This window comes from Prosopis cineraria, unplaced genomic scaffold (assembly GCF_029017545.1).
Source record: "Prosopis cineraria cultivar Desert tree isolate PC_DT_omini unplaced genomic scaffold, ASM2901754v1 PC3, whole genome shotgun sequence".
NCBI classification, from domain to species: Eukaryota; Viridiplantae; Streptophyta; class Magnoliopsida; order Fabales; family Fabaceae; genus Prosopis; species Prosopis cineraria.
Window position 1 is genome coordinate 28,518,867 of NW_026555334.1, and position 14,402 is coordinate 28,533,268.

At 36.8% G+C, this 14,402-nt stretch overlaps 1 long non-coding RNA gene across 4 annotated transcripts; it reads left to right on the forward strand.

The window, feature by feature from the left end:
- Positions 1 to 3,924: 3,924 nt before the first annotated feature.
- LOC129307361 (uncharacterized) lies at positions 3,925 to 14,402 on the forward strand. Of its 4 annotated transcripts, none has more exons than XR_008592344.1 (6): positions 3,925 to 4,829; positions 6,838 to 6,991; positions 7,072 to 7,293; positions 8,364 to 8,419; positions 14,040 to 14,109; positions 14,180 to 14,402. It is a non-coding gene; the product is annotated as an uncharacterized LOC129307361 (long non-coding RNA). The 4 variants fall into 4 exon arrangements; XR_008592345.1 differs by having other exon boundaries at positions 3,925 to 4,792; XR_008592346.1 differs by having other exon boundaries at positions 3,927 to 4,610.

Sequence of the window (14,402 nt, forward strand, 5' to 3'; positions counted from 1 at the left end):
TATCCAACGTATGGCAATGAATTTCTTCCTTAGTAAGGATGTACTATATAAAAGAACTTTTGATGGTACATTGCTTCGGTGTGTTGACTTAAGGGATGCAAGAAAAATTTAAAGGAGGTTCATGAAGGAATATGTGGAACTCATGCTAATGGCCATACTATGGCCAAACAAGTTCAGAGACATGGTTATTTTTGGCTAACTATAGAAAGAGATTGCATTGAATATGTCAAAAAGTGTCATAAATGCTAAATTTATGCTGATCGAATACATGCCCCACCTCAACCGCTTCATAACCTTGTGGCCCCCTGGTCTTTCTCTTTATGGGGACTTGATGTTATTGGTCCAATCAATCCTAAGGCCTCAAATGGGCACCATTTCATCCTTGTAGCTATCGATTATTTCACAAAGTAGATAGAGGCTACTTCTTTTGCTAACATTACCCAGAAAGCTTTTCTTAGGTTTTTGAAAACAAACATTATCTATAGATACGGCCTACCAAAACGGATTATTACGGATAATGCGCCTAATTTGAATGGGACGGAAGTTCAGAAGCTCTGTGAACAATTCAAGATTAAATACCATAACTCAGTACCTTATCAACCTCAAATGAATGGGGCGGTTGAGGCAACTGATAAAAATATTAAGAAGATCATTAGAAAGATGACAATCACATATTAGGATTGGCATAAGATGCTTCCCTATGCTCTTTATGGGTATCGCACAACTATGCATGTGTCAATTGGGGCAACACCCTACTCGTTGGTATATGGCATGGAGGCTGTGATTCCAATTGAAGTAGAGATACCCTCATTAAGGGTATTCATAGAATTCATGTTAAAAGAAGATGAATGGATTAAAACTTGATTTGAACAATTGAACATGATAGAAGAGAAGTGATTAGCAGCTATATGTCATGGACAATTATACCAAAGGAGGATGGCAAAGACTTTTAATAATAAGCTGCGTCTAAGAGAATTTAAGCCAAGGGACCTAGTCTTTAAAAAAATCCTCCCGAATCACGAAGATTATCGAGCTAAATGGGCTCTTTCATATGAAGGCCCTTATATTGTGAAGCAAGCCTTTTCAGGAGGTGCCCTTATTTTGGTAGATATGGAGGGCCAAGAATTGTCAAAACCTATAAATTTAGATGCTGTGAAGAGCTATTTTGCTTGAAGCTAAAGTACCTGCTAAGTTGAAAACCAGAAAAGGCAACCTAGGTAAAAGTTAAGGTAAAAAAAAAGGAGAGAGATCAAACAAAGATGCCTGCTAGGTTGAAAACTGAAAAGGGCACCTAGGCAAAAGTTAAAGAAAAAACACAAAAAAAAAAAGAAGAGAGAGATCAAATAAAGATGCTTACCAGGTTGAAAACTTGAAAAGGGCACCTAGGCAAAAGGTAAGGCAAAAGAAGGGAGGTTTAAGCAAAGCTATGGTGAACTGAAATATTGTATTAATGGGTTAGAAAGATGGTGTTTTGTTGGAATGGGGTGGATACATGCTTCATGTAATCAATTCTTACCACATATATTCATAGTGATATAGAAGTTCGTTGCAAATGTTGTAAAGGATCCAATGAAGAAACTTCTTCCATCCTAATTTTTTTTAAATTCTTTTGAGACTCCTCCTGTTAAATTTCTCTCTTTCTTGTGACTCCAAGCAGTTTATTCAGTCGATAAACTAGCTTTTCATAAAGTATAATCTCTTATTTACATGATCCTTATTACATTCTTTCTTGTTTATAAAATTAGCCTTATTAGAGACACAATACTTTATATTATGCTTTTTACATGTGATACAAGACTCTCTCCCTTATTCCCATAAATTTCAATAATAAAGGTTCTATTCTTAGGGTGTTGGATGAAATTAGAGGCACGTACCTTATTCGAGTTGCACTAGATTCCGTTATCCACCAATCTTATGTGTTGCCACTAAATCTTGAGAATGAGTTGGCTAAATGAAGCGATTACATAAAGCAATGATATCTTCTACCTAGCGCAAGGGCATATGTTAGTATCATTTTATTATTGTAATTATTATTATTATTATCTACAAGAAATTTAATAAAAACAAAAAAAATGATGAAAGAAGGAAGTGAAAGAGAGAGGATACATAATAAAATTATCATTACAAATAGTGTATCAATTTATAACTCAAAGCCCTATAAAGATAGGTACTTACCAAAAGTCCTACATGGCTGGGCACTTTCTTACCGTTCAAAAGCTCTATAAAGACAAGCACTCACTAAAAGCCCTACATGGCTAGGCACTTCCTAGCCGTTCAAAGCCCTGTAAAGACAGGTACTCACCAAAAGCCCTACATGGCTAGGCACTTCCTTACTGTTCAAAGCCCTGTAAAGATAGGCACTCACCAAAAGCTTTACATGGCTAGGCACTTCCTTACCGCTCAAAGCCCTGTAAAGACAGGCACTCACCAAAAGCCTTACATGGCTAGGCACTTTCTTACCGCTCAAAGCCCTGTAAAACAGGCACCCACCAAAAGCCCTACATGGCTAGGTACTTCCTTACCGTTCAAAGCTCTGTAAAGAGAGGCACTCACTAAAAGCCCTACATAGCTAGGCACTTCCTTACCGTTAAAGCCCCGTAAAGATAGGCACCCACCAAAAGCCCTACATAGCTAGGCACTTCCTTACCGTTCAAAGCCCTGTAAAGACAGGCACCCACCAAAAGCCCTACATGACTATGCACTTCCTTACCGTTCAAAGCCCTGTAAAGACAGGCACCCACAAAAGCCCTACATGGCTAAGCACTTCCTTACCGTTCAAAGCCCTGTAAAGACAGGCACCCATCAAAAGCCCTACATGGCTAGGCACTTCCTTACTGTTCAAAGCCCTGTAAAGACAGGCACCCACCAAAAGCCCTACATGGCTAGGCACTTCCTTACTGTTCAAAGCCCTGTAAAAACAGGCACTCACCGAAAGCCCTACATGGCTAGGCACTTCCTTACCGTTCAAAGTCCTGTAAAGACAGGTACCTATCAAAAGCCATACATGGCTAAGCACTTCCTTACCGTTCAAAGCCCTGTAAAGACAGGCACTCACAAAAAGCCCTACATGGCTAGGTACTTCCTTACCATTCAATACCCTGTAGAGACAGGCACTCACTAAAAGCCCTACATGGCTAGGCACTTCCTTACTGTTTAAAGCCCTATAAAGACATGCACCCACCAAAAGCCCTATATAGATAGGCATTTCGTTACCGCTCAAAGCCCTATAGAGAAAGGTATTTTTGAGTAGATGACAAAGCATATGCTTCTTTCTTCATTCATATTTAGTCTGAGTCATGGTCATTTGTTTTACCGCATTTTTCTATGTTAATTGATCATTTTTATTGGCATCACATCACCTCATCACATAAAAAAAATTCAAATCATGTCATTGTGCAATAGTCTTGCATTTAATCATATCTTGTCGTGTCAAGGGCAGCAAGGTCTTTTCATAAGTATTGCATGGCTGACCAAAATATATCTTCTATCTTTACTTGTCACTTATATAAGAATTCAAGAACACACTTTTTCATATACTTACATTAGAAACAAGTACAAAGAGGCAACTATGAACACTGTATTTTGTCTGAGCATTTTCTTAATAATAATAAATAACCATAAAAATAATAATAATTAAAATAAAATAAAATGACCTAACAAAAAAAACAGAGAAGGTATTCTTGCTTAAATCAAATTTTTCTCCTATCTATTTTCTAGAATAAAAAAGAATAAGGAAGAAAAAAAAGATAAAAAAAATATATAATAATTATACAAAAATTTACATTTGGGCGGATGAAATGCTGAAAGGCCCAGCAGTTTCATCCGGCCCACTCACGCAGCCGAAGGGATGAAAGATCAGAATGCACACACACGCGGGCGGCCACAGCAAGACTTGAACTAGATGCGACAGAATAAGAAAGAAAGCAGGAGAAGCAATCAGTCAGACACGCAAAAAGAAAGAAGAAAGGAGCCACAGACAGAAGAAACAAGATTGGAGAGAGGCAGAGACTAGAGGGAAGTGGACACAAAGCAGAGCACACAATCAGGAAAAGAAGAAGCAGAGCACAAAAATACATAGACGAGTCACGCACGCGATCGAAGAGATCTAGAAGAAAAGTGTGAAGGCAAAAGAAGCAACACACGGAAGAGACACACACGCACACACACGGCGACGTAGCGGAAGAAAAGGGAAAAAGTCAAAAGAAAGAGATACACGTGATCAAAAGGAGCAGAATAGGGATGGCAGTCTGAGATGGAAGCGTGTAACGGTAAGTAATCGTATGCTCTCTATTTAAAGCCTGGAATTCGAAGAAAGGAGGGGGCAAGGAAGAGAAATCAAAATCAAAGAGGTGATTTTTGAAAAGAGAAGGAAGAAAGGGGAACTGGGTCGAATTTCTAAAAAAAAACAGAGAGGCCATTAAGAAGATTTCTAAAAGGGGGGCCTGGATGAATTTCTGAAAAGAGGAAATTAGGCAAGGAGAGACCGAACCACTATTTTTTCTTTGAAGAAAAGAGACTGAGAAGAAATGAGGGAGGCTATGGTTGAATCTGAAAATGATCTGAGTCTTTGAAAGCAGGAGGAGTTTGGAAATTCTCATCTGCTGTAATAGGTTTGAAATTTATGCATATGAATTATTCTGGTTTTGATCGAGTAGCTCAGGTTTCCTAATTGATTATCTTTTTTTTAACTGTGATGTGGTGTAGGGATTTGGAACTGGAATTAGAAAGATTCTTGTTTGTGTTCTCCTTATTCAGTTGATTGGTTGGAAGATCTAAGTTTGGCACCATATATGTATGTGTTGAACTAAGGAATATGGGATTAGCTCAATGTATGTATGAGACGGATGAATGATCTGGGTTCAGTTCAATATACTAGTATGTTGAATGAATAATCCTGCGTTAGCTCCATATGTGTATTTGCTAAATGAATGTTTGAAACTATCTTTGCATTGCATGGTTAGACGAGTACATGGGAGTGTGGTTATGGGTTTGAATGATATTTTTATTTTTATTTTTTTATGCTACTTAGTGATCAGACTATGTTTGTTTATTAATCATGAGAATTTGTTAATCAATTATGAAAAATTATTTTCATGGTGACCATTCTGGATGTGGTTGGATCATAATGTTTAATTTTTATCTTTTTAATTTATTAGCCATGTGAGATTTTTAAGAAATCCACATAGACATTTTAAAGTGGTAATTTACGTTGAAAATCAATAAGGTTTTACAGGTGGATAGATCCAACTTGTATATATAACGATATGAATTCCAATGATTCTCCATAATCATTAATTTTATTTATTTATTTATTTATTTATTTTTCTTCTCTGATTTAAATTGATAAAGTATTTAAGTTTATTTTTTGTGTGGAAATTTAAGGAATTTTCAAAGAGATTTAAAGTAATTATATTGTTATAATAAATCCTCATGGATAATGTGATTGTCGATTTATATATAAGTTTTTGTAAATAAAATAAAATAACAAACATTTCTTTTTAAATTAATTAAATTAATATATTCACGAAGTGACCTTCAAATCATTTAAATTATTTGGATGTTCACGAGTGACAATAAGTCTCCGTAGACATATTCAATTTTTTAAAAAATATTTTTTTTACGTTGACGAAGTGAATTTTCAAAAAAAAATATAAAAAAAGTATAACAGAGAAAATAGTTTTTAAACATAAATGACAATAGAAAAATTATCTTTACACAATAAATCATACCAACTCACAGCGTGTAAAAATTGTTTTATTTGCAATTGATAAGTCATTACTCTTTTTTATGAAAATTCTAAATAAAGAAAACCATTAACAATTTTCTTAACCCAAACTACGTGGACTTTAATCCCACTGCAGGGTATGTAGGCCTCAAAGTTAGATTCTGAGTCAAGTCTTCCCTAGTAAATAAATAAATATTTCCCACTCAATCCTTATTTTTTTTTTATATCAAACACATGAATATAAAAGGGATAATTAAAATAATTTTAAAACCATATTTACATAGCACAACAAACTTTAGGTAATCGTTCTTATGAACGGGTGTTGTGGGGTGTCTAACACCTTCCCCACACTCAATCGACTCCCGAAGCTATTCTTTGATTTCGCAAACCACCCTTATCCACCTTTAAACGGTTTTCCGAGATTTTCCTCAAAATCTTGGTGGTGACTCCTATTTCTTCGGTCTTCCTTTTGAAGGCCGGAACCTTCGCTCTCACACCATCCACGTCACATTTTTGGGTGTAACAAGCACCTATGAAGTTGCTCGTGAGAATTTATGCCCCTGGGAGCTTAGAGTGATTGGTACCGTAGTAACAAGGGTTAAAGGTAACCGGAGTAACCTTTTTATTTGTTTGTTTGTGAAATGGTTTGCAAGTATTTTAATAGTAATCCATAATAAAAGTCACATAGCATTCTCCAGAACAATCAATATTGTATTCAAGAAGATACTTAAGAATATTAAAAATGAATTATAATTTTTTTTGTCATATACCTTTAATTATTTGCTTAAACATTTTTTTATGGTTTATACTTCTTCATTAGAATTAGTTATGTTAATGTCACTCATACTTATCATTAAATTTCTTTTGTACTAATGCTGTCCAATTAATGAACACATACTAAGGGAGAAAAAAATACACAAACTTATTGAATGTTGTTAATTTCGAGTACATGGTACGTAATAATAATAATGCTCTAAAGTATAGCTTATTCCATAACAAAGTAACTTTGAGAAAAACCTGAAACTAATATAATCAGATATCTCACCCTATTAAGAACGGCTCGAGATCGGGAGGGTGTTTGTTTATTGACTATCTTTTCCTTTGCTTATCAGAACATCTTCTCCTTCTTTGTCAATGGTAAAGGAACTGATCAAAGAATGGCTCAGGATCGGGAGGGTGTTTGGCTATTGACTGTCTTTTCCTTCACTCATTGAAACGTCTTCTCTTTCTCCATCAATGGCAAAGGAACTAGTCAAATATTCAGTGGTTGGTTTCTTGTTTCACTGCATTTTATATGTGTTTGTCATGCATCATCGTGAATGGTTGCTCTCTGTGTTGATAAATAGGTGGACATGTTCACAGAGTCACCTTTCAAGGGAAGCCCCGTAGCAATGTGTCTACTAGAGGAAGAGAGGGACGACAATTGGTTGCAAGTGATAGCCACTGAGTTCAATATCTAGGAGACCTGTTACTTGACTCGAATTGCTGAGTCAGAGGGTCCTGCCCACTTGATCAATGCTAGCTCTAACCCTCATTTCTGTCTTAGATGGTTCACTCCCATCTGCAAGGTAAGATTTCTAAAATAATTTAATTACTGAATATATCACTGTAAAATAGCTCTTCTTAGATTGTATAAGCGGATTTGCTAGGGGAATGGTCTTTTGTAGTTAACGATTCCTCTACTGTATAGCAATAATCTGAGTTTATTCATGAGTCAATTTAGGAATGGCTTTGAAGACTGAATTCATTCATGATAATTGATGGCTTTCGATCCAACAAGTATTATTTTGCGTTCTTTAAACTATGTGATTCAGTTAGCATGTGTTAGTGGAAAACTAAAAGCTGACTTATAACTTGGCCAACAGCATGCTATTCAAGTTTGTTTTTGGATTTTATTTAAGTCAAAACTATTCAAAAATCAAGCATGATTTGTGGCATGTATAACACTCAAAAAGTGCTTGATGAGGAGTTCATCATTAACAAATTTGGTGCTCTTTCGTAGGTTGAACTTTGTGGCCATGCTGCATTAGCTGCTGCACACACTCTCTTTTCCCTAGTTTAGTAGCTTCCAATATTGTTGAATTCGTGACGTTATCTAGAGTATTGACTGTAAAAAGAATACTAGAGATTAGTATTACAAGTCCCTTTGACTTGGAAATGGTGAAAATCAAGACAAATACTATATTGAATTAAACTTTCCTATTGATCCTCCTACAGAATTTCATTCTATTGAGACTTCACAAATTTCGGCAGTATTAAAGGGTGCTTACACAGTTGAAATAAAAAGGACATCCATCGGAGATGACCTATTGGTCATTCCTAAATTTGTTCTCTTCCTTTTTTTGATGGTATCTTAAGCATAGTTCTATCATTTTCCCATATCACAATGCCTGCTTATGACAATGGCTTAATACTACCATAACTTTAAACTGTTGACTGTAAAAAATACATATCCCATGATACTCTAAGTCTAATTAGGAAACGAGTTTAATGTGTGTGAGTAGTTATTGTATATCAATCATATTTGGTTTTAAGCTTCTGATATCTGGCAAATATGACATAGAACTTAAGCCACAATTTGATGCTATAGTAAAATGTCATGGAAGAGGGTTGATTGTCACTTTTATTGCTCCTGCAGACTCAGGATTTGACTTCTACAGCAAATTCTTTTGCCCAAAATTTAGAATCAATGAGGTAAATAGCTAAGATATAACTATATGACTATATCTAATGGTTTATTTTAGGCTCAAATAATGATGCATTATTTCTTAAACCCCCCTCCCATTTTGATTTATTGCCTCATAAGTGCTGCTCTGCTATTTGTCACACATTTGGCACCTTTTTTGATTTTGGCTTGTGATTAGCATTAATCATGTTTGATTCAAATTTTGAATCAAACTATTCAATAATTTTCTACGTAATACTACAATGTCTAGTATAGTGTCTTGTGACCCATGTAATTACCTCACTTAATAAGGTAAAACTGATTTTCTATCAAATAGGAAGGGTTGTTTCACAAAATGTACTTCTAAGTAATGGCTCCATAGATCCTATATCTATCCATATGAAGGAGAAATCATGTAACAAGTGGGATTCTTATTTATATAAATGGTACTTTTAACTTGGAACAAGTATGAAGAAATTAATATACTTCTTTATATTGAGTTATTTTGCCACATCAATTGCTCAAGACCTTTAGTCTTTACCTAGCCTTAATGAAAAAAAATGTGATGGACCCAACATTTGGGGTTGTGTTTACACAAGGAAGCCTATCAAAAATAACTAGAAGAAGAGTGAGCAAGGGCATAGTGGGAAAGGCACAATAGAATAACGGTGCCTGATGTTGACAGAGTAGTAGGTGGTGTAAAAAGGGAAGCGAGTAATGACAAAGGGGGAGAGTGGTAATGTGTTAATGGAGGGGGCCTGGTCTCTGGTAATGTGTGAGGTCTCTTTTTTATTTGTTATTCTTGCGTGAGGATTGAGTAGAAGTATTGAGTGAGTGCTAATTAGTGGGTGTATTCTCTACATTTTCCCTTTGTAATAGAGGATACCCAGTGAATTTATCTCTTTGTGCACCTGATTATCATCTTTTTATCTACCATTATTGTTAGTCCTATCACTTTGGTATCAATGCAAGCTACTATGGGGCATGGTTGGTACTAGAATGGAGGGAAGAGTTGAGCATTTGGAACGAGTAGCGGAAGAAACGTAGAGGAAATGATGGGAAACCATATAAAAACTTACCAGTATTGATGCTACTACGATGCTCATCTTATGTCAGTTGGAAGAGTTGAAGGAGGCGTATGAAGCTGCTAACCTACCACCTCCTCCTCCTTTTTCGCTGCTGCTGGAGGATAAATCAAGAAATGAAACCAGAGATACAGAAAGGGTTAATACAGAGGATTGTGAAGGTATAGGGTAGTATGAAGGCTTCAAGCACCGTTGACTCAAGCTCCCTATTTTTGATAGTGAAGTTTGAGTTGCTCTCTGCCCCTTTATCATTAGTACCTGATGAGATGCTAATGAGGGCTTTTCTTAATGGCTTGAACGAAGAAATCTGGGCTGAGATGGTGAAGTAGAAGATAAAAATAAAATTAGGAAGAGAGTACTAGAGGAGAAGAGGAATGAGATGGTGAAGTCAGTGTTAGGAAATCAGTGAAGTGACACCAAGGCACTGACACCCAAATTCAGTACTGTCAAGGCTTTTTGGAATAAGGGGCCATCAACCAAGATGAAACTACAAGAGGTAAAGACTGGTGAAGAGTCAAAGATGAAGTTACAGCCAAGGATGATGGGCGTTAACACTTAGTTGATTTCTAGTAGCAACAGCGTGGCCCCATGAAAAAGGCTTTTAGAAGCAGAGATCAATAGGAGACACGAGTTGGGCCTATGTTTCAAATGTGAGGAGAAGTTTGGCCTAAACTATAAGTGCAAAAACAACCAACTCAAGCTTATTACACTGGATGAGGAGGACGGGTGCCTAAGTGAAATGGTAGCAAAAACTGAAAATAAAGAGCCCAACGAAGAAGGAGAACTCACATCCTTCAACCTGTTAATGACCATTACTGTAGGAATCACGGGCAAAAGGACGCTAAAGATGGCAAGAAAAACTCATGGGTGTGACGTCTCAGTACTTATTAATTGTGGCGTCACACATAACTTCGTGGATGCCGTGCTAGTGGACGAACTTTAGATTCCCACTTAAGTTGTCAAGAAGTAAGCAGTTCCTGTTGGGCATGGTAGGAAGGTTGTCTCAAACCTCAAATGTCTTGTGGTGGAATTAGAGATTTAGGGCATGTAGATTAAACAACCCTTCTATCCTTTTAATTTAGGCATTGTGAATTTGGTGTTAGGAGTTGAATGGTTAGTCACTTAAAGAAACACGTTTGAATTGGAGACATCTTTATATGAAGGTCAAGACAAGACACCACTAGGTTTGCCTCAAGGGAGACCCTGCCTTGACCTAGTCCCAAGTTTTGCTCAGATCAATCAGGAAGGTCATTAGAGAGAGAGGGGTGGGGTACATCATTGAGTTGGCATTATTGCACCAACACGAAGTTAAGGCTCAACTTAATACCCAAGGGGAAGAATATGAGATAATTAGAGAATTTCCTATAGTTTGCAATCCTGTCCAAGGATTACCCCCAAGGCGTACCCAAGATCATGCCATTACAATAAAAGATGGTTTGTAACCTGCTAACACATGACCCTATATATATGGTCATGCTTAAAAGGCTGAAATTGATAAATTAATAAAAGAAATGTTGACGGCAAGAATGAGTCAACCCAATACGAGTCCCTATTCTAGTCCAGTATTATTGGTAAAGGAAAAAGATAGGAGTTGGAGATTCTGTGTAGACTACAGGGCCTTAAACAATATCACTGTATCTGACAAATATCCTATTCCAGCTATAGATGAGGTACTAGATGAGCTAGGAGGAGCTACCATTTTCACCAAGTTAGATCTTAAATTAGGATAACATCAAATTCGCATCAGGGAGGTAGACGAACCTAAGACAGCCTTTCACACCTATGATGGTCATTATGAATTTAAGGTTATGCCACTTGGTTTAACAAGTGCCCCATCTATCTTTCAATCTCTCATGAATGATATTTTTAGAGATGATTTGCATAAGTTTATACTTGTTTTCTTTGATGACATACTTGTATATAGCAAGGATAGGCAGACTCATTAGGAACACCTAAGGAAGATGTTGGAGCTGCTGGAGCAACATCAGCTGGTTGTAAATCCCAAAAAGTATATGTTTGAACAGTCTCAAATTAAGTATTTAGGTCACATCATCTTTGTTGAAGAGGTAAAAGTAGACCCCTTAAAATCACTACAATGTTACAGTGGCCAGAACCCAAGAACCTGAGGTTGTTGAGGGGATTTCTTGGCCTCACAAGGTATTACCGCAAGCTCCATTGATTCAATTACTTAAAAAGGACTTGTTCAAATGGGACAAAATAGCCCATAAATCATTTGAAAATCTCAAGGCTGCCATGACCACTCTACCAATATTAGCAATGCCGAACTTTAGCAATGCTCGATAGCTTATTTCAGTCAGAAGCTATTTGAAAAATGCTAACAAAATTCTGTTTATGAGTGGGAACTGATGGCAATCATACTAGCGATCAAGAAATGGCAACATTACCTATCCGGTCAGCCATTTATCATAAGAACATATCAGAAAGCTCTTAAGTACCTCCTCGAACAGTGAATAATCATGCTGATAAAAAAAAATGGGTGACTAAACTCATGGGATATAAATTTTAAATTCAATACAAGCCTGGTAGAGAAAATTGTGTGGCCGACACATTGTCCAAATGATGATATTGACATGGAATTGAGAGCAATGTCCATGTAGCCGTATGAGGGAGTTGATGAGTTGGTTGCTAAAATCTCAAAAGATGCACACCTCTATAAGATTGTGTAGCAACTTATAGAAGGGAAGGAAGCACCAAAAGGGTATACTGTGAGCAAGGGGTACTTTGTTTTGAAGGAAGACTTGTACTACCCAAAGACTCCTAGAAAATTCTAGAATTAATTAAGGAGTTCCACGATTCACCAATGGGAGGCAATTCAGGGTATTTAAGACCTTACAATTGTCTTGCTGCAGTGGTATTTTAGGATGGGATGAGGAAGGATATTCAAGAGTATATGGCAAAATGTGAAGTTTGCCGACACAACAAGTATGAGGCTTTAAGTCCAACTGGGCTTTTATAACCTTTGCCTATCCCTTAAGCGTCATGGGAAGATATTAGTATGGATTTTGTTGGGGGCTGCCAAAAAGTACCTGATTTGACACAATCCTAGTGGTGGTAGATCATTTGACAAAGTATGGTCATTTCCTTCCTTTATCACATCCCTATAATGCTAGAGAAGTAGCTGACTTATTAGTTTGGGAGGTCATCAAACTAGATGGATTTCCAAACTCTATTGTGTCTAACAGAGATCGTGTTTTTATGAGTCAATTTTAGAAAGAACTCTTTAGTTTGGTTGGAAGTACTCTCAAGTTTAGTTCCTCTTATCACCTTAAAACCAAAGGTCAAACCGAGGTGATAAATTGAACCTTAGAGACTTATTTGAGGTGCTTTGTTGGAAATACCCTTAAAAAGTGGGTTAAAATGTTACCTTGGGTCGAGTATTGGTATAATACTACCTATTACATTGCTATCAGGATAACTCCTTTCAAGGCATTGTATGGGAGGGACCCTCCAACACTTTTAAAATGGAAGGATCAGCCCTCATGTGTTCAGGCAGTAGATGAATTAATTTTGGAAAGAAATCTGATCTTGGATGAGCTCAAGAGGCAACTTGAAAAAGCTCAAGTGAGGATGAAAAATCAAGTGGACAAGCATTGAAGAGAAGTCCAATTTGAACTAGGGGAACTTGTTTACCTCAAACTAAAATCGTATAGGTTCAAATCCTTAGCTAAAAAGCCAAATGAGAAGTTGTCCCCAGGTTTTACAGACCTTATAATATTTTGGAGAGGATTGGGAAGGTGGCATATAAGCTGGAGTTACCTATAACAGCACAAATACACAATGTATTCCACATCTCTCAGCTGAAAGGGGTCTTAAAAACCTTTGTTATTATATAGCCTCTCCCTAAGGGTCTCACGGAAGAGTTGGAAGAAATCAAGGATAGGAGGAAGACTAATAATGGGAAGCTTTAGTTTTTAATCAAATGGAAAGATTTACCTGAACATGAGAACACTTGGGAAGATGTAGAAATGGTTAAGGAACAATTTCCTAAATTTCACCTTGAGGACGAGGTGTTGCTTTCAGAAGGGGAAATGATGAGCCCAACATTTAGGGCCATGTTCACACAAGGAAGCCTAGCAAAAATAACCAGAAGAAGAGTAAGCAAGGGCATAGTGGGAAAGGCACAACAGAATAATGATGGCTGACCTTGTCAAAGTAGTGGGTGGTGTAAAAGGAGAAGCGGGTAAAGACAGAGAGGGGGAGAGTGGTAATGTATTAGTGGAGAGGGCCTGGTCTCTAGAAAACCAAGTTATGTGTGAGGTCTCTTTCTTGTTTTTTGTTCTTGCCTGAGGATTGAGTAGGAGTATTGAGTAAGTGTTGATTAATAGGTGTATGCTCTACATTTTCCTACTGTAATAGAGGATACCTAGTGAATTATCTTTATTCACCTGATTATCATCTTTTTATTTGCGCCATTGTTGTTTGTCCTAGCAAAATGAAATCACTTCTTACTTGCTTGTTGAGAATGGTTAATCTACCAGAAAAGGAAAATACTATTGAGATAATGGTGGGTCACTTCGATTTCTTTTCAAAATCCTGTTTGTAGGAGTGTACATTGTGCTTTAGCATCTTATTGGAGCAAGAAACTTGGGAAGCTCGATTTTAATACTAATTAGGTACTGTCTATTTGTTATTTTGGAGTTATCTTTGTGATTGTTGTGTTGACTCTTTATATTATATGAGCAGGCATCATCAAGAGGCGAAGTTCTCAATATTTATCTTGATGAGCAGAACCAAAGGGTGCTATTATGAGGAAAAGCTATTACGGGATAGAAGGATGCATTATAGTTTAGTCCTGCTTTGGCATTGCAAATATAAGTAACATGAATAAATGTAGTGGATAACATGACCCACTGCAACTGAGTTTAAATTCTTAAACTATTATAATGATATTGAATGTTGAGAAGTA